Source organism: Lontra canadensis, unplaced genomic scaffold (genome assembly GCF_010015895.1).
Source record: "Lontra canadensis isolate GAN:19392208 unplaced genomic scaffold, GSC_riverotter_1.0 scaffold74, whole genome shotgun sequence".
NCBI lineage: Eukaryota > Metazoa > Chordata > Mammalia > Carnivora > Mustelidae > Lontra > Lontra canadensis.
In genome coordinates this window covers 7846571-7873622 of record NW_022631068.1, presented here as the reverse complement: position 1 = coordinate 7873622, position 27052 = coordinate 7846571, and the positions used below count along the sequence as shown (strand labels likewise).

The 27052-nt window shown below is 37.7% G+C and overlaps 1 protein-coding gene across 1 annotated transcript in view; it reads right to left on the bottom strand.

Moving 5' to 3' along the window:
- The window catches only part of LUZP2 (leucine zipper protein 2), a 466130-nt gene extending 441353 nt beyond the window's left edge, over window positions 1-24777 (bottom strand). Inside the window, exon 1 of the mRNA XM_032881225.1 lies at window positions 24457-24777. The gene's annotated coding sequence lies outside the window, so the exon portion shown is untranslated. The remainder of the gene's footprint in view (window positions 1-24456) is intronic.
- Between the last annotated feature and the right edge of the window lie 2275 nt (window positions 24778-27052).

Genomic DNA, 27052 nt, shown 5'->3' with positions numbered 1-27052 from the left:
TTGACACAAACTGTTACATATTCTGTTATGAGATATTAAAGGGTATGTTACCTGTTGTGAAACCATCATGAACAAGTTGGTCTCTAGTTTTGTTTTATTAATTTTTTTATAACACTTTCTTTAGTGTTCTCTCCATAGAAAATATAAACACCTCATAAAATCAGCTATTTGTATCGATTCAAAAAACTCTGGGCCAATTATACTCAAAAAAGTTTCTCTATAGAGTCTAAATTCTTTCATTAAAAAAAAAAATCAATTTCCAGTATTTCATTTGGTGGTGGTTACAAATCATTGGTCAAAGGAAATGTGCATGCAAATTGTATTTCTAACATCATTCCTCCAGAAACATGTTTCATGACATAGAAGTCTTGAAATCATAGCTTAACTGGTATTCAATGGATGTAGCATTTCCAAAAGGGAAATCTCAATAGAAAAAGAAAGACACCATCTGTTTTGAATTACAAAGCAGCTGCTTCCTCATTGTGATGTGCTTCATGGGGACTAGAGTTATTAAACTTGTAATTTCAAATATATTTCTTCTTAAATAAACTAAATGTGAGGATTTCTATGAACGTTATCTTATTACTATGTGAGAAGGTGGGCAATGACAGATTGATTCATAAAGTAGGTATAAGTCTACTAAGGTCATAACCAAGTTTCCCATCTTTAACATCAAAATGTTATGTTTTTTTTTTTTTTTTTCTCCCTGAGAAATACTGACATAGAGACTGCTCGCTTGGCTTTTTTATTCTTCTGATGTCCTCAAGTATAATTATATTGTTGTACAAGTCTGTTTTCTTAAAAAGTTAGAGCAAATGGTAACACCCATTCAGAGAGGTATTTAAATATAGAAACATACCTAATAAATTAAAAATATATTGTCTACTTTCAACATTATCTCTTTTCTCTCTAGAATCGATCACAGTGGCTGACTGGTGTAGACTGTACCAGTCTCTCCATGATCTGATCTTAACTACAATGCTAGAAAATCTTTAGCACTGTGTTTGCCATAAAACCCAAGTTAGGTATCAGTTTAAGGACCTGGAACTCCAGAAATCGTTAGGGAGAATATAGTCAATGATGTAATGCAACTTTAGAAACAAAAGCTTTAGATGTACAACTCAAGCGAGGAGCCTTGATTAGAACGTGTTTGATTAGTGTCTTACCACAGCAGAACGTCAGTCAGTTCTAACTTATTACTTCTGCACACCCTAAACGAGTATTTGTGTAAGATAATCTAACTTTAATATTAGGAATCTTTACAAGGGGAAAAAAATCTTTTCTTTGGACTGTGTTTTTAAAATACACATTGCTGGTCAATTCATCTGCAAACCTATAGTACTGACCAGTAAATTGATTCTCCGTCCTCCAACCCCCATCCAAATTTGAGTAACTTCTATGTTCCAAAGACCTTACTGCTAGTGGAAAACTAGTGGCCCCCACAAACTCTTAAGTGAAAACTAGAAGTGAAAAAAAGGCAACTTATAAAATGCTACTTAGGAAATCACTGCTTTTGCCATGACGTTCTAACATCCACTGTAATAATAAAGAAGCGTGCTTTATATTGTTAATACAAGGTTTTTGAGTTTTATTTTATAACAGATTCCACTTCTTGATACTTTTTAGATACAAATGGATTTAAACTTCCTTTAAGTATCTTAACAAGTTTCTCCTTTTCACATGTGTCACCAATACTCAAAAGATTGCTGTCCTGGTCATAGGAAGACAGTTTTGTTCCAGAGGTAGGCTTGCATATGTGATCTGCTAAGATATCTGGGATTTATAGTACTGCCACTCTGGCAAGTGCTTATGCCTTCAGAGGACTGCTAGCAAAATGTAACTCTATTACTTGTTTGCTTGGTTAAGGGTTAGCTTACTAAGCCATTATTTCTAATGGACACTCAGCACAAGTAGATGCAATTTTGATGTATTAGCAAGTTTTTATTGAAATACAAAGTTTTGAAAGAAGAGGCATTATCTTGGACCACACCCCAAAGTATTCAAAACCAGCCTTGGGCAGTATAGGGGTATTATTTTGTTGGGGTCCAGGCTGACAAAAGCTAGAATCTGAGAGAAGATCTTGATTTTATTGGGTGTAGGCTGTAAATTCTGGAAAAAAAAATTGCATACTACTAAAGACAGATTCTCCCTTTCTCAAATTAGACCAGATTAAACTCTCTAAGCACAACTACTTAAGCATATGCAGTCTAGATTATTCTTTTAAAAGCACTCTGGTGCAAGGTTTGAGTCCAACAAATAATGGTACAGTTGTGATGTAGGAGCTGCCCTGACCCAACCACGGAGGAGACAGGAGTGCTATCTGCCCCAAAGAAGAGGTAGAGTTACCTCTGGGCTGGACTGCGGAAGTCCACTTGTGATGAAACAAGCACCTACTCTAGGTGACAGGTGATTATGAATAAGACAGTGAGGTATACAGAACACTCCTTCAAAGAAATCTAAATATAATATCAGGAACACGAGACTAGATAGACCTAGGAGTATGACTAAGCAAGAAAGCACAGATATTATTCAGTCTTAAGGCTGGGCAAAAGAAAAAAAAAAAAAGCAGTTTCACTGACCCAAGGAGAACTATAACATGACTAACCAGTCACTTGTAAAGATGTTCCTCCTAGAACTGGAGGATGGGCGAGGAAGTCATAGTGTATCTTAGAGGATTCATTCCTTGGGACAGTCCACCTTGTACTCTCAGTTAACGCTCACCTAGATTGTGGTACAAAGCCCAGGCTCTTAACCCGTCCACCAAAAGACATCTATCTAAATCTACCTGCAGCACTGACAGATTTTGCAGTTTGTGCAAATCCTGGACTTCCCCAAGGTTTTGTCTCCTCATCTGTAAAATGACAGTGATCAAAAAACCTATGCTATGAGTTTGTATGAGAATAAAATATGTCAAGAGCTTAGCACAGGGCTAAAAGCCATGACAATTTTTTTTTCAATAAAACATAATCACTGCTACTACTGTCATTATGACCTGATCAAAATGTGGCTATCCAGGGGTTTTTCCCCACAGAGGGGTAAGACAGTGACTGGAAAACACTGGCATATATCCCCACGGAATGTTAATTTCTCCTCAGTGACAACACTGGAACTTTAAATTATATTTCAAGCTCTTATAGGTTTAACTAATATGAATTATCTCCTCTGCTAGCTTATTTTGAGGAATGCTAACAAAAATTAGGTTTCTGGTCTTTTAATGGCATCACCATGGATTAACTGCAAGATTTAAATTTCCTAAATCCAGTCTGGCCCAGGTTTTAGTTCTTGTGTAAGGGGAATTTATGGTGGCCCATGCTTCATTGTGTCCCATCTCCCCCTATCCCTTGCAAAAAGGGTCACTGAACACAGGAGAATGTGAGGGGTGTCAATACCATATTTTTCCATTCTTTCCCATAATAGTTCCATTAACTATCATTCAGCAACTTGGTGATATTTAAATTTATACACCAAGATCTTGTGTGTAAGCTCAATAATCTTGCAACCTAATTTTTTTTTAATTAAATGTATGTATACTTCCCATGGTCAGAAAGACCACACACACACAAAAAAAAATCACACCTGATTTCTATGGCAGAGAGTGCTTCAAAGTGATATTCAAATGCAATCACAGACTCAAATACTCATTTCAATCGTTTTTCAGTTCTGCTTTCCCTTCACAGTGATAACAGTTCCATTTTCAACCACTCCTTTTGGTCATACACTAGTGAGTTTTAGAATAGATAGCAACTTTGCGTGGTTCATTTAATTCTGCTGGTAATAAGTCCATTGCATTTTTGACAGCTATCTTTCCACCAGATTTCCCCTTTTGAGAGTAAAATCTCCCCAAATCCTCCCCATTAAATTCCCCAAAATTCAAGAACCTGGACATTAGGGATTTTGTGCATTATTATGCCACTTTATAGTCACATAACTATGAAGTTTCTGAAATCAGATAATAACTCTAGCAAACTAATGAAACTAAGAAAATCAGATAGAAGAAAAGCCTTTATCCCTGCCTGACACCAAGGTCTCTGTTCTCGTTATATTGGGTTAGTAGAAATGAGTGAAGACATATCCCACGCCTGTACCATCAATGTTTTCATGTCTAAAGCTTGGCTGAAATGACAAATTTCGTCACAATTATGCTAACAAAAAATAAACCAAAATATTTTCTTGAATAAAATGAAGTTGTTTTTAATTTTTTAGAAAGTGCATATTATAGGGGCGCCTGGGTGGCTCAGTGGTTTAAACCTCTGCCTTTGGCTCAGGTCATGATCCCAGGGTCCTGGGGTCGAGCCCTGCATCTGGCTCTCTGCTCGGCAGGGAGCCTCTTTCCCCCTCTTTCTCTGCCTGCCTCTCTGCCTACTTGTGATCCCTCTCTCTCTCTGTCAAATAAATAAATAAAATCTTTAAGAAAAAGTGCATATTATAAATTAACTATATTAAGATAGCAGTACTTTACTAAATCTTAAGAACAATTCCCCAGATAACAGTAAATAAATAAATGAAATTCCCCTCCTCACCCAACCAAAAAAACCACAAATAAAACATGAGAAGAAAATAAATTTCAGTATGCGCGCAGCACTGCCTCACGGAAGCTGATGCAAATCATCTTTCCCGAGGACTTTCCACAGGTCTAGTTTTAGAGGAAAAAGAACAGGCCTGCTCTTCAACTATGTTCACAGTCCATTCCTAATTCTGGAAATGTCTCCCTTCCTTTTTTCCAATTTTTTTTAATAGAATTAAATACAAAGTGGTGTAACTATAGAAAATAATAAAACCTTGAAAAAATCTTTTATGCAAATCATTATCTTTCTCCCTAAACCTATATTCAACTACTTAGATTATCCCATATGGCAGACTGTATTCTTGAAGGAAGAACAGACTCTTCAAAACTCAAGGCTCGGGCGCCTGGGTGGCTCAGTGGGTTAAGCCGCTGCCTTCGGCTCAGGTCATGATCTCAGGGTCCTGGGATCGAGTCCCGCATCGGGCTCTCTGCTCAGCAGGGAGCCTGCTTCCCTCTCTCTCTCTCTGCCTGCCTCTCTGTCTACTTGTGATCTCTCTCTGTCAAATAAATAAATAAAATCTTAAAATAAAAAACTCAAGGCTCATTCAGAATAAAGTTATCAGAGCATCTAAAGAGTGCTGTTAACAGCTCTTAAATTGTCTGAAGAACAATTGTAGTTAAAGTACAAAGCAAGACTTCAGAAAAGAGGATGAAATGACTGTGAGAGCCAACTAGTTGAAGAAGCCATTCTCTGTTTACCAACTAGCTTTTGAACTAGGAACAAGCAGTGGAAATACTAAGAACAACCCAACAAATGTGCATTAAAATCCACTATCATCTTCTGATATTTCAATCACCAATTTAACAGGCTCAACTATATTAGGGATACTCAGTGAATGAATCCTTTAAAAATTTTAAGTAGTTTCTCTTAGATTCTTTTCAAGCACGAGGAAGAGACTACACTCCTCTTGCTCAGCTGTGGTACTATCTTACACTTTCTTGAGGTAAAGTATCTCTTACTTCTGAAACCATCATCTTCTATCCCTTAGAATACCTGAATTATCCCCCACCCAGACGCCTAAATCTAAGAACCTACTTGCCTACTCAAATTCTTGTTCAATTAAATTACTTGGGGTTGGGGAAGAATGAAGCTCCTTTTGCCAGAGTTGATCACCAGGAGAGAGAAAATGGGAAGGAAAAATAGAGATGAAGAGAGACAAAGACAGGTGGTCAAAGCCCACACTAATATCAAATAAATTCTGATTTCTCTCTGAATATTTATAGAAAAAGATAATATACCTTCAGATATTTATTTTGTATAGGGCAAAGTATAAATATGGAATGTGATACATATATCGTTTTTTTTTTCTTCAAAATAATCAAAGGACTTAATGATTTGGCTAACAAAAAAGCCTAGGCTATAGGTTCAAACATCCAATCCTGGGCTTGAATTCTGGCTCCACCATTGACTAGCCAACTAAATGAAGCAAGTCTCTTAACTTATCTGAGCCTTAGTCTGCTGAGCTATACATCATATGTAATAAATTAACTCAATTAGGCAAAAATAGATTAATGAGGCAATATCTAACACATAAATACTAACTATTCTCTATTTTTTCAGATTACTCATTAATAAAGTGGGATGAATTAAAGGCCTTTTAGTCCCTCCCCCCATCTCAATGTTTCGTCTTCCTACCACGCATCCATTTTATTTCCCATGTCATAGAACCGTACTAGATAGAAAGTGTTAAGTAGCCCACATTTCAAAACTAATTCCTAATGAATATATCATTTTAAAAAGGAAAAGATGAAGTAAATTGTTATTTTATTGTAGAGAAATTATTTTCTCAGTGATAAAAAGGCAGAACTTCAATTTAATTAAAAACAACCTCTATACACCATAATTGTTAGAACATAAAAGATTTTTCTTTCTTCAGACAACATGAAAATAACCTTGAGCAGCAATAAAATTCCTACTTCAATAAGTCAAGATTAAATTTTCTTTTAATTACCTTATACCATCTGATAAACTCAACATTCTTAAATGGATTTTTAAGGAAGTAAACTGTAGAAATTGGTTCAAATAATTAAAGCTATGCAAGCAATATGATTGATGCCCTCAATGAAATGGTTGATTTTTGGAGTTACTGCTTAGATGTGTAAGAAAAAAAAAACAAACAAACAAACATGAAATTGAAGACACAGGTTGAAGTTCTCACATAAAAGATAGTAGGGAGTACTCTTAATCTTTCACAGTAATTGTTTGAACAGGCAAATACCTTTTTCCAATAAGATTTCATTTCCACGTTTTAATTGAGAACACAGAAAACATGATTTTTATAAACTGCATTTTGTGTTAGGAAGGATGATATGAGGAAAACAACGTATATATGGCAACAAGAAATTACCAAGTCCAGAAAAAGGAAACAACAACAACAACAACAAAACAACTTTTGAGCATGGATTCCATCACAGAGCTTATTCTGACCACCCTGTGTGGTCACAGAATTTCATATTCCATAAAACCTACTCGGATTCCATGGAAATAGCTTTAGGTTTTACATTCATTTCCATAAATTAATGGTAATGTGAAAGACTGGGATTCAAAACCCAAAAGGCTCAATCTCTATCTCAGGTCAGTTTTCCTAAAAGTAAAGCCTAAGAGAGGCCTCCTTTGTCACTGATTTACCTGGATGAGTAAATATTTTCAAAAGGTGAAAAGAAAACATAACAAGATAAAAAAATATTCGGCATAGAAGTGGTCCCAGCAGGAGATAGGCTTTACCTGGTCCATAAGAGCCCTGAGCACAACTGTACCATGGAGACACACCTACCCTGAGGCAGGGGCCATTCTGTTTTTACCTGCATGTCAGTTAGACACAGGGTTGTTAACTGTGGAGGGGAGGGATGGGGGACAGAGGGTTCATTAAAGGAGAGACTGCATACTACCCAGTGGCAGGAGGAGGACAAATTAGACATAGGGGAGTTGGGGGGAAGGGGGGGAGCAAACACATAACACCAAGGGGCAAGGGGAGGGTGAACATGCGAGGGTGTTGCTGAGTGATAGGGTGAATAAAACTCAGGGCTGAGGAGGAATCTCCTGTGCTCAAGACCATTTTTGTGGGGATAAGTGTTTGTTAGACATAGGCAGCCAAAACAGCAATTGGTAAAAAGGGAATTCCTAGTGATGAGAAACTGGACGGGGTCCCAAGAAAATCCTCCACAGCCTCTAAATTCCATTACGCTATGTTGCTTCTTTCACAAACCAGAATGTTGGATGTTGAACTGAATTAATGTCCTGTCAACTTCCTGGAACATGGCTCCCTATGCTATCTCCCCTGCCTGAGGCATTCTAATCCTAGCCCTCTTTCATGGAGATAGAAACTTAACTTTGAGGACTTACTGGGCCACCCATACTCTCAGAAATCAGGATTCCCCATCCTAATAAGGCAAGACTGTACAGTTATTATACAACCTCCTACAAGGCTGAAAATGTCACACACATGTGTACATCCCACCTGCTCACGGGCAGATCTGTCTCATTTCTTTGTAAACTCAGTAAAATCTCATAGTCATATTTGAAAATTGTAAAAAATGTGTTTGTAGGTACTGATAATACATTAGTTATATATAAACTCAATACAGAATTTGCTGGGGCTACTCTAGTTACATAAGATTCATTTACATGACAAACTTTAATCCAAATTTATGTAACAAAAAAGGGGATTTTTTTTCCTTTTTTTTAGTATGGAAGATAGGTTTTTCCTTCTTACTGTTCTGCTTATATGCCATGGAGTCTGAATATTATTATTAATTATTTTAATCTTAAGGCCTTTACACACTGCTGTTCTCTTCCTGGAATTTACTTTCCTAAGCAAATTTTTGCCTAAAACATCTCTCTAAGTGTCGAAAACCTCCCCCAACAAAGAGAGACACTGATTTCTGTGACACCTTCCACAGCTCTCTCCTATCCATTCCCAGAGGTAGGAATCTTTACTCTTCTGTTTGGACATTTGGTGTCCCTCACATTCCATAAAAGGTCCATTTCTTACACCTCTGAGCTGCCAAGCAATTCACATTATTTCCTGGTATTTATCAGTTTCTTAGTAAATGTTAACTAGTTAATATTAATTGAATCAATTTGCATATCCTTCTTTGCTATTAAACCAACCAGTTGTCAAATTATTCCTCTTGCTGGTTCTCAAAAGTATCATTTATAGCTCAGGATCCTTGGGCTCAGGAAATCAAACCTCTCCAGAAGGAGGAGAATAAATTACAGAAGATGTAGCCTCTCCAGCATTAACGATTCCCTTCCACCCTCTTAGCACACATGTCTGGGGCTACTGAGCACAGTATGTGATTTCATGACCTACTCCAGGGGAGGAAAAAAAAAAAAAAATGTCCTCTGAATGAACAAATGTCTCCTGTAGCAGAGGCCCAAGGTTAATTGGGTTAATTTCCAAAAAATTATGACTGGCTTCTTGGCTCTAGTCTTTGCCCAGAAATTTGGGAACAGCAAATAACTGGTATCCTGCCGCATCCTTCCCTTACAAGCACTCAGAACTCCAGTCAGCAGAAAAGGCTTAGTGACAGTGATTGTTACAACTTTGGGTCTTACTAATAGTTCATTCACTTCCCATGCTGGGACACCTGACCCAAAGTAATCAGAAAAGTCAGCTTTTATGTTTGTCTCTAATGAGCTTGAGCCTGTCCTCTCCAGTCCTTGGTTTTATGAATTTGGCTTTCTCTGAGCTATGCATTCCAACAGAGCTGTTTTTCATCTGAGGGGTTTATTCCAACAGCATTTCTTGCTCCAACACCAGTAGGGAGAATTCTTTAAAAAATGGTCCTGGTAATTAGTTTCGTGTAATACTGCTGTGTTGTCATAACCTTATCTCCTCATCCTTGAGAGAACAACAACAACAACAACAAAAATGCTCAAAACCTAACCACAAAATTAAATGAAAAATTTTCTTTATATAAACAACATAAATCGAGCTGGCTCCCTATAAAGACGACCCCATACCATCCCCCATGAAATGAAATTCTCAATCATCCAGTGGGGAGCTGGGCTGGAGGGAGGCAGAGGCCTGATCTTGGCTTGCCGCCAATAACACTGCATGCCTCCCTCATTCTTGCTGTAACCCTGCCCAGCTTTCGAGCTCCCCTGAAATGTGGGGACTACTCATTCAGGGTCACTCAGGTGGAAAGCAAGCACACTTACTCTGAATCCATTCTTCTCCTGTTACTACAGTCTGTTTCACTACAGATGAGGAATAAGGGACTCATCATCCCCAACGACTTATCTCCCTCTTTCTGCCAGTTTGGCTTATATGTCCTTTTTATTGCCAGGGGAAAACAAAACAAAACAATTCAGAAATACTCTCCATATTCAGTGAAGGATTTTCCCCCCGCCCCATCAAATCCAGATTCCTCTTCCACAAACTCAAGCTCAACACCAGTGATATCAGAGGAGTCAGTTTATGGACACTGTGCTCACTACTTATCCTTAACACATGCTATTTTCCAATGATCTGTCTGCCCTCCATTCCCCCAAACCACTGTGCTTGTTACAAAACACAGCCAGGTATTTACAGAATGTTCTATACTCGCACACATCAAAACACGGAATCAATTCCATTCTCACTTGATCTTCCACTTAGCATTCTGTCTAGCAACTCTTATTTTCCTAGCCTATCACCTTTTCATCACTTTTTTGGAATAAACACCTTGTACATTTAGCATCTGAATGGTTAGAGGCAGACAAATATTGGTGATTTCCTGAAACAGCAATTCACTCATTCCTGCTAGGATTTAGCCTTTGCTTGTTACTAAGGACATTCATCCACTGATCTACCACAGTGTAGCCTAGGCTTTGGAATCACAGTCTAGGGTCCCAACTCTGGTCCTGCAACTTAGTTGTCACTGTAAGGGATGATGAATAGAAAGGAGCCACAGACAAAACCATATGGGTCTTGTATCATGTACGCCCTCAGCATATTAAAAAGATAATACTCTCTACACTTTTAATTCTTTAAATAATCACAAAGAATCAGGATCCAAAAGTAGCTACTGATAAATTTATATTTTCTTTATATCTGAAAATACTTTAAGACATAGTTGTTGGCTTAAAACAAGCCTCATCCATTTCTGTCTCTTAATACTACACTGATGATAAAAATAAAACTTTACCAGTGATTACTACAGGATTATGACTAACCATCTTATGACTCTATACGTTTTCTTTCATGTATATATTTTTTTGAGCTCAATTCAAATCGTTTATGAATTCAAAATCAGGCAAACAAGGCTCTATTTCTGGTTATTTTGTATTTTTGGTCATTTGGTTGTCAGCCAATACAATTTTCATTCTTTTAAAAGAAGTTTATGATGATAGCTTGTCTCCAGCAACTGCAGAAAATCATATTAATCTCACTCAAGTGGCAAAAAAAGAAAAATAAAAGTCATCATCTATTTTGTTAAAATAATAAAGGAAAACAGAGACAGTAAAACTATGCCAGATAGGAGAAAACACTAGCACCAGAAAGTAAAAGACCCATTTTGACCAGCCAAGATATATTTATTATATATAAACTAAAGCTGAACTTAGTAGCAAGTGTTGGAAAGGAACCAAGAACTCAAAGTCACTGAGGCTTTTCCCTTCTTTTTTCTTTAATCATTTACATTTGTGTTCAAGAACATTTTAGACATCTGAAACAAAAAGCACTGTAATTATTAATTTGTAATTTTTTAAAGAATGTTTTACAATGATGAGGTGAGCTCACATGATGTGGTTCTCAATTTTTATGAGAGACTGATGCTGGACTGTCAATAAAAACACATGAAGTCTTCCTTTGTTTTTTGTTTGTTTGTTTGTTTCCCTTTGTCTTGAGTATACTATTAAGTACTTGCACCTGTTTTGGTAAGTTGCTTGACATCTAGGAGCCTAAATTTATACATTCATAAAACTGAAGGGCTGGGTAAAAAGACCCATTGAGATCTGAAATACTATGATTTTTAAGAGGTAATTGGGTTATGGAAGGTGGAGCCCTCGTGATGAGATTAATGCCCTTATCAGAAGAGACACAAGAGCTGTGCCCTCTCTCACTGCTCTCCAGGCCACAGGGATGCTGCCCACGTGACCAGGAAGCAGGCTCTCACCAGACACTCTGCATGGTGCTGTAAAAGTGGAACTCAAAGCCTCAGGTCTGGGCCTCCTACTGCCAAGAGTAACAGCCTCCCCATCTTTATAAAAAGGAGTTGTTACTTATCGCTGCACAGGTCATGTGAAAATGTATAAGCATGTATTGAAATTAAAATAGTATAAAAACAGGGGCACCTGGGTGGCTCAGCTGGCTCTGTGTTTGCCTTTGGCTCTGCTCATGATCCCTGATCCCAGAGTCCTGGAATGAGCCCCCTGTCCTCAGTGGAAAGTCTGCTTCTCCCTCTCCCTGTGCCCCTCCCCCTCACTTGTGCTCTTTCTGTCAAATAAATGAATTTTAAAAACTCTTTAAAAATAGAAGTAGAAAAATGTCAGCATGTCTTCCTCACATAATGTCTACTTCCCCTTTAAATCTGTCCTTGAGAACCCTTTTACTATGTCACTTGAGTAAGAGTATGTAGGGGAAATGGGTACCTTTTTCAATTTTCAGGTTTAATTCTCCTTAAGGAGGAAAGTGGATATAGAGGAATTACTACAGTGACGAATGGAATTAAACCAACAGCAGCATGCTACCAAATAAAGACTATTTTTAAGAATAGATTTTCAGAAAACTTTAAAAGATTTATGTTTTACATGATTAAAATTATATATATATTTATGTTATAACATGTACCATATATACCATAAAGCATGTTATTCACATGTATACATACAGGTACATGCATAATTATGTTTGCATATACATACATACATCTTGATTTTGATGTGAAATCAAGCCATTTTTTAAAGATACCAATTTTGAGACGTGTCAGTTTATAAAGGGGTTAAATCCAGAAGAGATAGGATTGTACCGCACTTTGTACTTCACAGTGCCATCTTCTGACGACCAGTGGAAGTGTAGTTCCAGTAAGCCATCAGCACTTCAGCTTTGTAAGGAAAATCTTTCTTACTAGGTTAGTCTTTAAGACGGACTGAGTTCAAATGATGAGTCAGCTGTTTTTCACATCCTTGAAACCAAAGGTGATACGACTTGCGACACTGGGAGGTTATGAGGTTTTGCTCAGAAACGCGGTATAACCTACAGCACCCTGAATCCCCTGGGTCGGGCATCCCTGTTCATATAACACAAGTCCCTTTTTGACACTAGTCTGCATTAGGTTCTCAATAGCTATGTTTCTGAGCTACTTCTCAAACGCCTGACACCACAAATTCCAGGGTAAACACTTCCTGCCTGAGAATCCTGACCTTAAGGCTTATGCCTAGTAAATGACGGGTTCAAATTCCACCTCTACATTTTAGTAATTTTGTAACCTGAGAGGTTTTGACTTCTTTACTCCTTAATGTTGTAATCTACAAAACACCTTCAGGAGGTATGGAAAAGCATTAAATGAAATTACAAAAAAAAAAAGAAAGAAAGAAAGAAAGAAAGAAAGAAAGAACGAACGAACTTACCTCAGAGAACTGGGTAGCACAATTCTTTTACATAAAACAAAACAAAACCCTTACCACCATTATTATAAATTTTAAAAATTAAATTATGAGTCTGGGCAATTGAGAGCACTACCTAGGATCACACAGGTAGAAGGTGCCGAGCTTCAATCAGGTCGGTCTGATCTCTACCACGTGTTCCTAAGACCCTCAGTTAAAATCTGGATGCCTTCTGGGGCCGGGCAGTAGAACATTGTAGTTTGTTGGTTTTGACTTTGGAAAACAACGTCCACAAATAAAGGAAATATTACATAAATATGATTATTTTCTTTCACAGTGAGAACAAGATAAAATACACATTATTTTAGTTAGAACTTTAGTTGTGAACTCAGGGGATACCTGAGAAGACATTTTTCTTTCCTTCTCTCACTGTGTAAATCAGAACCCACAGAGCAGAGGGACACGAGCGGACATGGGCTCATTCCTGGGCTTTAGATCACACGCTAGGAGGCGCTGTGGCACAGTAATTAAGAGCATGGGCTCTAGTACTATTGGCATTTGAATTTAGAATCCACTTAATCAGTTTACAACCTTGGCCAGGTAACCTCTCCGCTGTGTGCCTTATTTTCCATATATATAAACCAAAGGCAAGATTAGGAAGCAGGTCACGGGTTAACTGTGAGTCTTAACTTGGTTTAAAGTGTTCTGTGATAGTCAGTGATTATGTATTATCACGTCATCATTTGATTCTTTTGTTCTCCCAAGAGAACTGAAACTGCAGAGAGGAAAAGAACAGACATAATATGGCTAGCATAGTTGCACATTCTGCTTGATCCAGAAAAATTAAACCAGAAAACTGTTCTTCACATCATGCAAAGCCAAGTGCTAAGGCAGGTGGTGGGATGTTTGTTTGTATTGGGGGTGGGGGTGGCCAAAACCTTTTTTTGCCAGGCTAAATATTACTTCTACCATATCTGAAAACTCTGATTTCCTGCTCCAAGTAGAAAACAATAAGCATTTGTAAAGCCTCAGAGATAGGTCTTGGTTTTCAAATCTTTGTCTCGTGACTTAGAGAGATAAACAAGGGACAGGAAGTGGAGTTAGTTTTCATTCTTTTCAGAGTTTCTAAGATTTCACCTCACTTTCCAGTACTTTTTAAATAAAATATGGTCACTGATAAACCTATGCAATACAGTTTTATATCATTTAGTTTGACTGTTTTCTCTGCTCTTTGCAGCCCTGTGTGATTTTTTTTTTTTATGAGGCAGGGATTTATTCTCATGTATCTTGACTGATAAATGAGCCTGTATATGAGAAGATACTTAGTTATTAAATTTATATGCATGTAGGGGCACCCGGGTGGCTCAGTCTGTTAAGTGTCTTACTTCAGCTCAGGCCATGATCCCAGAATCCTGGGATCGAGCCCCAGATTGGGCTCCCTCCTCAACAAGGAGCCTGTTTCTCCCTCTCTTCATGCTCTCTATCAAATAAATAAATAAATACTTTTAAAAAGTTATATACATATAAAAATTGGCAGAATTTTTTTTTGCCGAAAGATCACCATTATTTCTATCCTCCTGACTTCAAACAATGTGCATGTTGAATAAATATCAAAGATTTCAAAGTGTTCTAGACTCCATAGTTCTCAAATATTGGACTGCAGCTTCCAAGCTTTCCTGTGCATTGGAAGCACCGGAGGTCCAGGTTAAAATGAACATTTCTTGGCTACTTCCTCAAGGAATCTAATCTAGTACGCCTAAGGGCAGGGATCAAGAAGTTGCCTTTTTATAAGCCTCCCAGGACATTCTAATTTAGGTACACTGAGAAATATACTTTGAGAAACATTGATCTAAAGACTGTTTTCTACATAGGAATAGGAGTATTAGCTGGCAAAGTTTTGTATTTATTATAAAAGCTTCAATTTTGCTGGTCTTCAAACTAATTTCTTGGGCTGATTAAAGAAATTATTTTTTAATAGTGGATCATTTTTATCTTTGGATTTTTAGTATTTTCCAACTGACGTATATTTAATACGTGGCATACTACTTTCAGGTGTAATTCTAAGAATATTTTTAATGCAGCCTGTCCCACCCCATGTAAACTGTTATTTGTCAACTTGGTTTAGTTTTGGCATTATTTGTACATTATTTTTCTTCATCGTGTATTTATTTAGAAATTAAATCCTACGGCCAGTACTATAGATTCATTCATATAGCAATTCTCAGAATAAAAGGGTCCAAATCTAATTACTCTCTAGCTGGGAGAATGTAGGCTAATCATTTAATGAGTCTGAAACTCAGTCTTCCTCACAGTAAAGGTGTTTTAAGTAAAACAGGTTGCAAGGAAGGGTTAAGTTAATAGAAAGCAAGTATCTAGCACGCTATCAGGTAATTAATTAGTCCTCAAAAATATTGGCTGAATCTGTAACTTACATGTTGTATCAAAGGACCAACTGAAAGAAAGATACATACAACGCATAAAAGGGATTTGATACCCTTCAATATTCTTCTAAACTGTAGTCTCAGGAAAAATTTGCCCCATTTTCATATGAACTTATTTATAGAATGAGCTCACATTTCACCTTGTGGCATCTAGAGGACAAAGCTACATGTTCTCAATAATATAAAGCTTCTTCAACCACATCTGCTTCTTGCCAACATGTCTCTTCAATTTTTCATGCATTGTCTTGTTTCTTTTATAATTCAGTCTTGCCCTCTCCCTTTCCTGCCCAATGTGAATGGCTTAGTTCACTGCAAAGACAACCAATGAATGACTTCAAGCATTAGAGAAGAGAATTTTAGAAACAAAACAACAACAACAAAACAATGAAAACAGGAAGGCTAGAATCTGGAACTTTCCTCTCCACTGCCATTATCTCTGTCCACACATTCAGAAACCTAGTGTGTTGGGTTTTTGGCTTCCCTTTGCCATTCCAGCCCCTTTTCCACCAACTGCGGAGGTCATGACCAACTTTACCCCATGTGAGAATGCTGCATGATTAGAGTCCAGAACCCTCAACTCATCAAAAAGGCTTGTGGCTGTTATGTTGTCCTCGTTTAAGATAGACCTCTTTGGTTCTCTCATCTTCAAGTAAACTTGTAAAATGAACTTTCTTTAAAGGCATTAACATATTACAGTAATATAATTTTAATAACTATGTTTGATGTTTAACTATTAGTCACATAATTTAGAGCTTTTGGACTCCAAATAGAGGCTAGGTAAGGCCATACTGGTTTCTCTTGTTTTTTTTTTTCTTGAGGAAGTTGCAGGTGTTTAAATCAGTGTTGCCAACTGGGATGGGTTTGGATGTCCCAGAATTGGCTTTTACTTTGGTCTCAAATTATCTGCATGAATTTAGAAAGAAACCATACAGTCTCCATTCAGTTTTATCATCTGTGATAAGTGAAGATGGGACTGAGCTCCAAATCTCTTCACCAATACTTCTGTCTTGCCCACACCAGCATGAGGTACAGCTGATGAAGGACAGTGCTTTCTGAAATGAAATTACACCCTGGCAGGGTAAAATTGATCTCATCCCTTTCAATCAGATAAAAATGGAAATCTAGTGAGTTGAATTTCTCTGTTCCAGACACTATTCTTTTAACACATTAGCTTATTGAATACTCAAAATCAGAGAGGTATTGTTATCACTTTTTTTTAAATTGATGAGGAAAATGTGGCTAAGTGTTGTTAACCGACATGAAGTCATGCAGCTAGAAAGCCTAATCCCAAATCTGAGTTCATACTCCTTGTATTTAACCCATAAGATAGGGCAAAGACTTCCTGCAAGCCCTGCTCACGAAGCTTCTGCTCAGAGTATTCTGAATATTAGTTTGAAGGACAGGAAATCAGAAACCCTAATAATCCCCTGGAAGATAGGCAGGAGGAAGCCACATCCCCTGTAGGGACATGAGATAAAGGCTGGTCTGGAATCTGCAATCGTTGCTACCAACACCTGAGCTCAGCTGCAAGGGCTATTTGGGAAGATGGCAAGTTGTTGCATGTTCTCGTTTCCATTTTTCCCTAAGAATCGATCACTGGGTCAGTTCTCTCCCTGACTACCCCCTGTAAAGTCTTATCAGAATATAAATGTTATTATGATTTTGGCATGACCAATCAATTCACGTAAGGAATATATTTTGATTTTTAATAAAATCATTAGATATTGGTTGCTTGAGGTAGCCAATATGAAATCAACACACTAAATTGTAATCTCTACCTATAGAGATGGACTTATCATTATCTATGCTTTATATTCGCCATGGCAGCAAATCATACCCTTTTCTATGATTCACTAAATTAACAGACATCAACACCCATTCACACACACACACACACACTAATCTATGACAAAAAGACCTTTAAGATGGCATATTTTAGGATCTCTTAAAGACTCTGAAGTACAGGTACATGCATTGACATAGCACTTAAGCACATTTTCTTTAATCCTAATTACCCTAAATGATGGACATTTTATTTTTGTTTTATAGATGAGTAATTAAAGTCTGGATGGTTAAGAAACCTATCCAAAGAAAAAGATCTTGTAATATGTACATGCAGGATAAGATCTGGGACCACCTGACCCTAAAAAGCTATATAAGTGGCTCACTGGCCCCAGTGAAAATGTAGAGACATGTAAACCAAATGAAATGTATGCTCACTGTAAAGTTCAATGTGAACAGATCTTTGAATCCACGTGAACTCGTCTTTGTAAGGTGGTTGAGTGTGTTTCGCATTGAGCAATATCACGGAATTACAGCACGGATTTAACAGGAGAGCAATATAAAAGCAAATGCCTAGCTAGGAGCCCCATTTATAGGAAATAGTTTGAAAATAGGAAAAGATCCCAAAAGCACCAACAATATCACCTTTGCAACAGAACTGAAAAATCCACAGGAACCATTAGAGGTGTATTGCTTGAGAGGTAAATTGTGAGCAAAGGTGAGACCTCATTAATGACTCCTTAATGTTTTGAAAATGACCTGGAATCTCTTTTTTAAGCCAGCTCACTCTTCAAAAGACAACTGAATATAGACAAATAAATGGTGTTTAAATCTGCATTGCTGTGATTTCCTTTGACGGTTGCCTGTTGTTCTATCATGAGTATATGTGCTCGGAGAATGTTTTAGAACTACTATTTATTTCACGATAACTCGAAATATTCTGGATATATCGTAGGATATATCTGGATATATATGTGGCTTGATTTCAGAAGAACTATGTCACAGAAAGCAGTCACATGATAGAACAGAGAGAGTATTGGGGAAAATTCTAAGTCCTTGCTCTGGTTCCCCCAGGTGGCCTTAGGTAAGTCTGTCACTTTGGACCTCGCTTTTCTCATCTCTAAAATGAAGGACTTTAAATTAGAATGTAGCCTTATATTCACAGTATGTTTCCCAATAACAAACTCTTTAAAGTACACTCAAAAAGATTAAAACACTTGAAAGCAACCCCAAACAAGTCAGACATAATTGCAAGGCAATCACTACCTATGGTATAATGATGTCTCCTAGTGTTTATGAAAGCGTTCTCAGAGCTCACTGTTTACTTGGTTGACCTGCAGCTTCCATCTGAACGTGATGGTTAATTTTGGTATTTTCTTTGCCTCCTATAATTAAGAAGCAAAGTTCGTAGATATCCCAGTTAAACATGTCCTTTCTTTAAAGCAGACTTATCATTATCTATGCTTTATATTCACCATGGCAGCAAATCATACCCTTTTCTAGGATTCACTAAATTAACAGACATCAATACCCATTCATACACACACACACACACACACACACACACACACAACTAATCTGACAAAAAAATATTTATTTTCACTTAATGATCAGAATTTATAGCAAAATTCTGAAAAATTTAGGATAAAATATGTGCAAACTAATTGAAACTAGATGATCTCTAAAGTCATTTTCAAAATTAGCTTAGGGATAACCCTTTCATGTGCTGATTCTTTAAACATAGTCAAGTTTCTTCTGTATCACTGGTTTTCAAATTGTTCTCAACAGTAGAAAAAAATCTTTTATATATTTAGAAATTTAAAAGAAAAAAATTGTTAACAGATTATGAAATCAATTGACGAGTAGAAAATAAAACTGTAGAACCTTTTACATATCAATCGTGCTTATGCAATTTCAAAGCATCCTTTTACTGACACCTGTGGTCATGGCTTTGATTTAATATTATGTATGTGCTATATATACAATTAAATTTTAAATAGATACACACGTAATTAAATATGTACTTTTGTGCTAAATCACAATTCTATATAACGTAATTTTTCATGGTGTTTGCCAAGTGCACAGCCCTGCCCAGGCACTTTGCCATCAAAACACTTTTGAAAGAACCAGCCTAGTAACAAGGTAACCCTCATTACTTCTATTACTTCCTCTCTTCTTTGCCAATATTTTCTCTTTTGGATGAGGACTGTAATTCCTGTTAATTTTCTGTCATTCGACTGACTTGCATCCAATTTTTCATTTATTTTGCTATGTCCTGATCAATTGCAGATACAAACACTGTGTGAACATAATCAAAACAACCGTACAGGCTAACCCCTGGCTGATCACTATGTCCCAAGAAATATGCAAACTCCTTCCCTAAATAAATTCATTCACCTCTCAGGTAGTTTCTACAAATAGTCCTATTTTCTACATGAGAAATTTAGATAGGATAAGCAATTTACTTAACATCACATGGTTAGCAAGTGCTGCAGGATGTTAAAGTTTATTACAAAATATTACTTCTCTCACTGTCCTTGAAAGTGGAGGTTACTCCTGGAGACTTCCTCAATGGCATTATTCACTGTTTTCTCTATCCGTATCTAGAATTTTAAAATGTTTGGTGCTATTTACCCAACTTTGCCTTAATACTCTTTCTGTACATGACTAGATTATGAGGACATGCATCTGTAACTAGTATCTTCTTGTCTTGGTGCCTGACACTTCCAATGTGTGATAATGAAAACATCTTAGACAATATCTAAAGGTTATGAAGTTTGAATGAATTTTTTTTTCTCTTCTGGAGATGATAATCTAATATTAATTGTCTGCTTAATCAGGTTAAATGATTTAGCCCTACTTATTAAGGGGATTTCCTTTAGAAGTCAGTCAAAAACCAGTTCTCAAGCACATGTACCTCACACAAGTGCTCTCATGACACTCTTGAGAGAACACTGTATCATTACAATCACATACCCCTCAGTGGTTTCAGTAATTTTTGCTTCCTGGTGGCTAAGTCAAATTCCTCTTTCCAATTACAAGGAGTTTGGACTGGGACAACTGTGATCAAATCATAGTTGTTTGAGGGGCCTCTTATTAGTCATGAGGGGAATTTAATCCCCAAAGATACGCCCCAAATAAGTCATTTTAAAAAATTGTTATAGGAAATAATCAACTAAGGTCCAGAACAGAAATTTGAAAAGTCAAAAATTCGCTCGTTAATATCCTCTGATCCAAGAAAAGATCTGTCACTAACTTGATTACACAGAAGAGTGGGATTCTTATCACAAAGCAATGTACATAGGGCCATATAAAGGTGTGTGTGGCAAGACTCACTCTGTGTAGGGCTTGGGAAAACAAACCCACAATTACATCATATCAACTTGGGGGCGGGGTTAAGGAAGACCACTTACTACCTCAAATTTATTTGCTTAATTTTTTAAAAAAGGTGTTTATTGTGTTTTTATCGTGACTCTAGTCTTCATTTTATCCCATAAATTAATTTAATTCTGAAGTTAGATCAAGACACAGAGCAAATAGGAGCCTAGAGCATCTTCAATATACAGTATCATCTAAAAATAGATTCCAAAGTAAACACATGGTATGACTGCTGATCAGAGGGACCAGGAGAGACCTCTAAGGTGACTCCTATGGGGAGGACTATAAGCCTACCATCTGCTTAAAGCTCCTGCTTGATGCAAAACCACCAGAAGTCAGTAGACCTTCACTCCTCCCCTGCCATGTTTCTCTCCCCATTAAGTCATTTAAAACTCAATAAACCAAAGGCATCAAGAGCAGAATCACAGCATAGAGGAACAGAGGTTCAGCAGACTAAAGCACAAGCCTTCTCCAGCACTCCATGGGTCCCTTTTCACCAAGAACTTCTAAAGATTTTTTCACCCCACTATTCCTTTCAATGCCTATACTACTTCTTTCTGAAGTGAATAGCTGGCTGTCTTGGAATTGCAATTTAATACTTCTACAGAAGGAAGATCTTTAAAAAGTAGAGTCATTCTTCTCTAAAGCTCTTAAACCAACATATGTTTGCTTTCTTTGACCACATTTATTTGTGCACAGGTTAAATGGGTTTCTGCATTAGCTTTATAATTCATATCATTAACTTGATGTTTTGAATTTGTATATGCTTTCTAAATTGGGGAGGGGGGCAATATACAGAAAATTAAACAGCTCTTTTTAACCCTGTAGGGTTTACAAGTAAAACACTTCTTGGTTACTGCTAATGGTGAATATTTAACTTGTTCTTTTTTAAGACAAAGTAACTCTGATTGAGGGGCATCGGTGTTGTTCACTATGGTGAAAATTATGGAATTTGGGGGCTTTAGCATTTAAAGTCATTACCAAATATGAAGATAGAGAGCAAACAAAAACAGAAAGCTATCCAAAAAATTCATATTTAAAAGGCAAAACTCTTTTAGGGTTTTTATCCCTGTGGATAGAAAACTATTACATAGTAATAATCTTTCCCTAATTGCGTATGTTTTAGTGAACACATTCCTTTAGTATAAAACAAAAATAAACTTTAGGCCTCTTGGAAAGGTAATAGTATGGTATTAAAGAGCTATGCCCAGAGAAAGGGATACTGAAACAAATTTTTTTTTTTTTACTTTTTTTTTTTTTTCGAGCCTTAAGTGCTTCAGATTCACATCCACACCACTTTGAAAAGAACTTGGCCATAAAAGTGATACCCTCCAAAGGCTATAGGAATATCTAGTAACTGTCACCCTTTTCTAATGCTTTCAACATGATATAAACATGTGAAATGCCACTTGCTTCACACACAAGACCACTAACTTAGAAAGCAACGAAAAGTCTTTGGCAAGAAAACCCACTGTCACAGGTGCTCATGGCTGAGCTACAGTTTTTTTCTCAGCAGGACAATAAACTCACCTCTACTAATGCAACTGTTCTTACAAACCTGTTTAGTTGAGGTTCTAGCCTGCGCATGAACCATATGCCTGTAAGAAATCTTAATTATCACAAGAGAATGGTCTTCTGTTAGAAACCACTAAAATATAATCTCTTCTTGCAAAATGATGTATTTGATAGCACCATATGCATTGTCAAATCTGCTGTCACAAGGTAATCTGGATATCCAGTAAAATAAATCACTACAGAGTAATCACAAGACAGGGCACTGATTATGAAAAGTTTCAGGTTTTTAAGCCCGGCATGCTCTTTCTGTTGAGTTGCAAGAAGGAAAATTTAAAGACCTGACATAAGTTTTTACATACAAATGACACTGCAGATTTCATATCTAAAGTAAACTAGGAATGACTAACTCTAATTTTTGTTGTAATGAATGTGTTGGCTATTTAAAAATGTTATCCTAATAAAAATTAACACTTCCATCAAAGGAAAGATGATGGCTCTTTGTATTATGTAACCAACACTAAAACTTTAGAAGCTAGAGACTTCAGCTTCCTGAGTCACTTAAATTATAGCATCCTTAAAAAGTAAATGTACTTTTGGAACACTAGAGAATTTCACTGTCTTTAAAAATCATTGTGGGCTGGGTTTCTATTGTTTAAATATGTATTATTTTGTGCATATGGTGACAGGCACCTACTTCAGTGTCCAAACTTTGAGAATTTCCTTTTTCTAGAAATGACAGTTATTAAACTATAACACAAGAGTTCAGAGTATGTGACAAGACACTTTAAAAAGAAGACTGATGCACAGTTTGGATTAAGTCATTTAGAGTTAACACATTTAGAGGTTAAAATGAGTTCTGTAATTGGTGCAAGTTACTGTAATACAGGGAAGCAAAGCGATTTTTAAAACCATCTGTACTTTGTGAACTGAAATGACAAGCAACCCTTAGAAAAAATAAAAATAATATGTAACTCATATTCCATTTTAGTCTGGGAAAGTCACCTGTGCTTTGTCTGTAAGGAAAGGCTAAGTTTATGAATAATTAGGGCTAAATCAAACAGTCCTCACTCTAAAAGGAAAGTCTGGTTAGAAGAGTCTGAAAGGGGATATATATATATATATATAGATAGATAGATAGATAGATAGATAGATTAGGAATGGAATAAAGGATTTTAGTGCCTCATTCTTATAGACATTGACTTTTCTTCATTCTTAATTTCAGAATTTGATATAACCCTGTCTCCCCTCTTCATTTTCCATCAGATGCACAATCAGATAATGTTTCCATTCACAGAGATTTGAAACGATCCTCATGCTGTGAGGGTTATTTTATTTTATAGTAGCCAAGAGAAAGAGGTTGCTGCCAATATGATGTTAAGGGCATACAGAATAAAGGCTCATTCCCGGGCAATGAAACAGACCACCTTTGTGCTCCTTTTGAGGAAGAAGAATACAAACCCATCACCAACTTTGGGACTTGATCAACAGTGGGGAGTCACAAAACTCTTTTCAACCACTGCATTTTAAACCTCCACTAAAAATAGCTTCTCTGTGCTTGGGTTTAAAGTCCCATCTGTGGCCAGTGATGGAGTACAGTACTTAATTGTTTCTGACTAGGGTCTCTGCATCAGCACTCTGAGAGTGTCTTCCAACTTTTAATCGCCTTGTGCATTCTTTAATTAGACCTGTTCACAAGACAGCCAAATGAAAATGCCTACCACTAAGCCTGCTCAAGACCTTAAAACAGGTCATTTTACAAGTCCGGGAACTTTTGTGCAAGGCTTACCATCTTCCAGGATTAATCATTTTTCTCTGGTTTCCATACCTTAAAATCAGACACACTTGGAGGAAGCAAGCTTTGTGGCTATTAAGTCAGCTCTAATGAAAACACACTGCCTAGTAACAATTCCCCCCTTGTGTCTCCATTTCCTTTACTTTGGTCTGTCACTGCCTGTTATCTGTGCTCCTACTAGGGCTGCAGGAAAACATGTTTTCTTTGAAAGGAAAAGCGCATAGTCCCCTCACTGGTTAGGAGCACTGAGACTTTCTCTAAGGGCTAGGATAACTAGAAAAGGGCTCTACTCTCCAGGAAGGACTTCAGAGCCCGAAACACAGAGCACCCTTTAACTTAGGCGGGAGATGCAAACAGCTGAAGTGTCTGTCCTTGGCCCTGACAGGTGACCTGCAGTAGGACCAACCCACCGGCAGCGCCTCTGGGCTCGGGTCACTCACGCTCCCGGACTCACCTGGTGCTGAGGACCAGCGCCGGCAGGAGAGGCAGCAAGTAGTGCGCTGGGCTGAATTTCATGCTGTCGCCTGCCGGGGTCCTCCTTCCCTCGCTGCCTTTGCTCTCCCTCCTCCTCCGGGTCCTGTCGCTCCTCGGTGCCCGGCTCTGTCCCCGGCCGGCGAGGAGCCCTCTCCAGCAGCGGACGGAAGGAAACGGACAAACGGACGGCGGCCTCGCGAAGGCAGGCACTGAGAGCGGGGAGTATCTTCGGCAGTGATGTCACCAGCGAGGCGAGCCCTGCCCGGGATTGTTCGGCACGCTGCTGCTCCCGAGCCCGGAGGGCGCGTTGTCACTCGCGCTGGAGGCGGCGCGGGGAGAGGGAGGGGGGCCCGGCGACGGCGCTGCGCTGGGGTCTCCGGGCTGCGCTCACGGGGCTGCACCCCCTCCTGGGATTGATCATTTATTCTCCCCCTCCCGAAGCTCGGGAAGGGAGGGAAGGGCGGGGAAGGGCGGGGCGGGGGTGGGGGGCGAAGAGAGAAATCTAATCTTCCAGTAATTGAACCCGAGTACACCGCAGGATGTGAGACAGAATTCACTTGCAAAGACTTATCAGACGCTCCGAGTCGCAGGCAGGTGTCCCTCACCTGATTACACCGTGTTTAGAAAAAAAATGTCGCTCTAGAGAGTGTTTAGAATATTCTAATTAGAAATGCATCATGATTAGCCTGATGCAGACGGAAGAAAAGCAGGAGTGAGCAGTGTCCAAAAGCGGACCCTGAACCCATAATTCTACACGGCAAGCTTCTTAGTCCGTAAACGTGGGATATAAAGAGGTTTCCGGGCATAAGTGAAGACGTCTGCTGCTGCTGGGTTTGGAAGATTTCTGATCTTCCTTAAATTTCAATCTGTCCCCTAGTACCAGCGGCTGGCAGTGGGGTTGGAGCTGGTGCCCCAACTTCACTCCCCTGAAGGGGTCCTTTCCTTCAGATGAGGAAACATCAACTGAGGTATTCATCAAAATGCTAACAGTAATTAACTCAGAGTGGTGGTATCAGGGGACAGAAGACTGTCATTTTGTCTATATTTTTCAAATTTTCTATAATAAACATCTGATATTAAGCTTTATTTTGAAAAATGAGCAAAATAGAAACTCTAATACAAAGTATTATTTTTGTAAAAGCAAGTCTGGAAAACAGCCAACTTCGCTTACTGAGATGTTCAGTTCTAGGGTCCTTACAACATGGTTTACTTTTGATCTTCCAGCAGTATTTCTTGGTTAAATGTTTATAAGGTACTTCTTCATACACTATTATACTGATCCTTACCAGAGCCATCCTGGAGAGATATAAATTAATATTGTGCCTATTTCAGAAATGAAGTAACAGAATACAATGAAAATTTGGGTGGGTTTTTTTTTTTTTTTTTAACAAAGAACTGGATTCTTTTAAATCTTAAGCAAACCCTACTGCTGCCTGGAACATTACACCAAGTACAAGTAAGTCCAATAACTAACACAAAGCTGATATTCAATAAAAGCTGATGTGTACCCAAAGACCCTGGCAGGGGGGCAAATTTCAGGTGGTAACAGGAATTCCTATCCAGAGGGTTCAGCTCACATTCCATTTTTTTTTCTAGGTAAGACACTTACAGTAAAATTTAGATGAAACAGTCCCTTTCATCTAATTTTTGAAACATGATTTGTAGAAAAAAAATATTTTTTAAAAAGCTTTATTTTAAAAAGGATACAAGTTTAAAGAATTAACTGTCTAATGTACTGATTTTGGGTTTTGCTTTTAATGGGATTGAAGTTTAAGACATTTATACAGAAGAGATATTGCTTTAAAACCCCAGACCACTAAAACAGAGGAGTAATGACTTTTCGCAAACTGGATACCAGCCCCTTGGACAACAGGATCCACAATAGATAGAACTAGGCATATATAAAGATGAACTCACATGTGAATTGCATGTCATTTACAAAGAAAAATTGCACTACACTCTGTTAAAACAGAACTCTGACTCCAAAGGAAATATGTATTTCAGTTTGCTCCTGTCAAAATTATTTAACAATAGATTTCCTGCTCAGTTGGGAAGGTGATCATTTGAGTTCCATACTCAACAAAAACATATGACTACTTGGTAATAAAAAAAAAATACATATACTAGGAAATAACACTCATACTTTTAGAACACCTATTTGTTTACATAACAAGTTTGTGTTCATTATCTTGTGGTCTTAATTATAGGAATCAAATATAGTAGTGATTTCTATTATCCTCCTCTGTTGCAGTTCAGAGGGGTTAAGTAACTTGCCCAAGGTCACTTCGTTACTTATAGAGTGGATAACATTCAAATTCAGAATGTATCATTTCATAGTATTTCTTTTGAGGGAAAAATTTTTAACACATCTTTGTAAGAAGAGGCATTCTCCAACCTAAACTGTATTACCTTTTATTAGCCGTACAACATAAAATAGACAACTATAGATTGTCAACCAAGAAAGGAGAGTATCAGAATGAACTTTGGAACTTTGTTTAGACTGTGTCTCATGGTTAAGTTGTGCCCCTGTATTGGATACCAAAAAAGAACCACAAGGCCTATTGGCTTCTGTATTT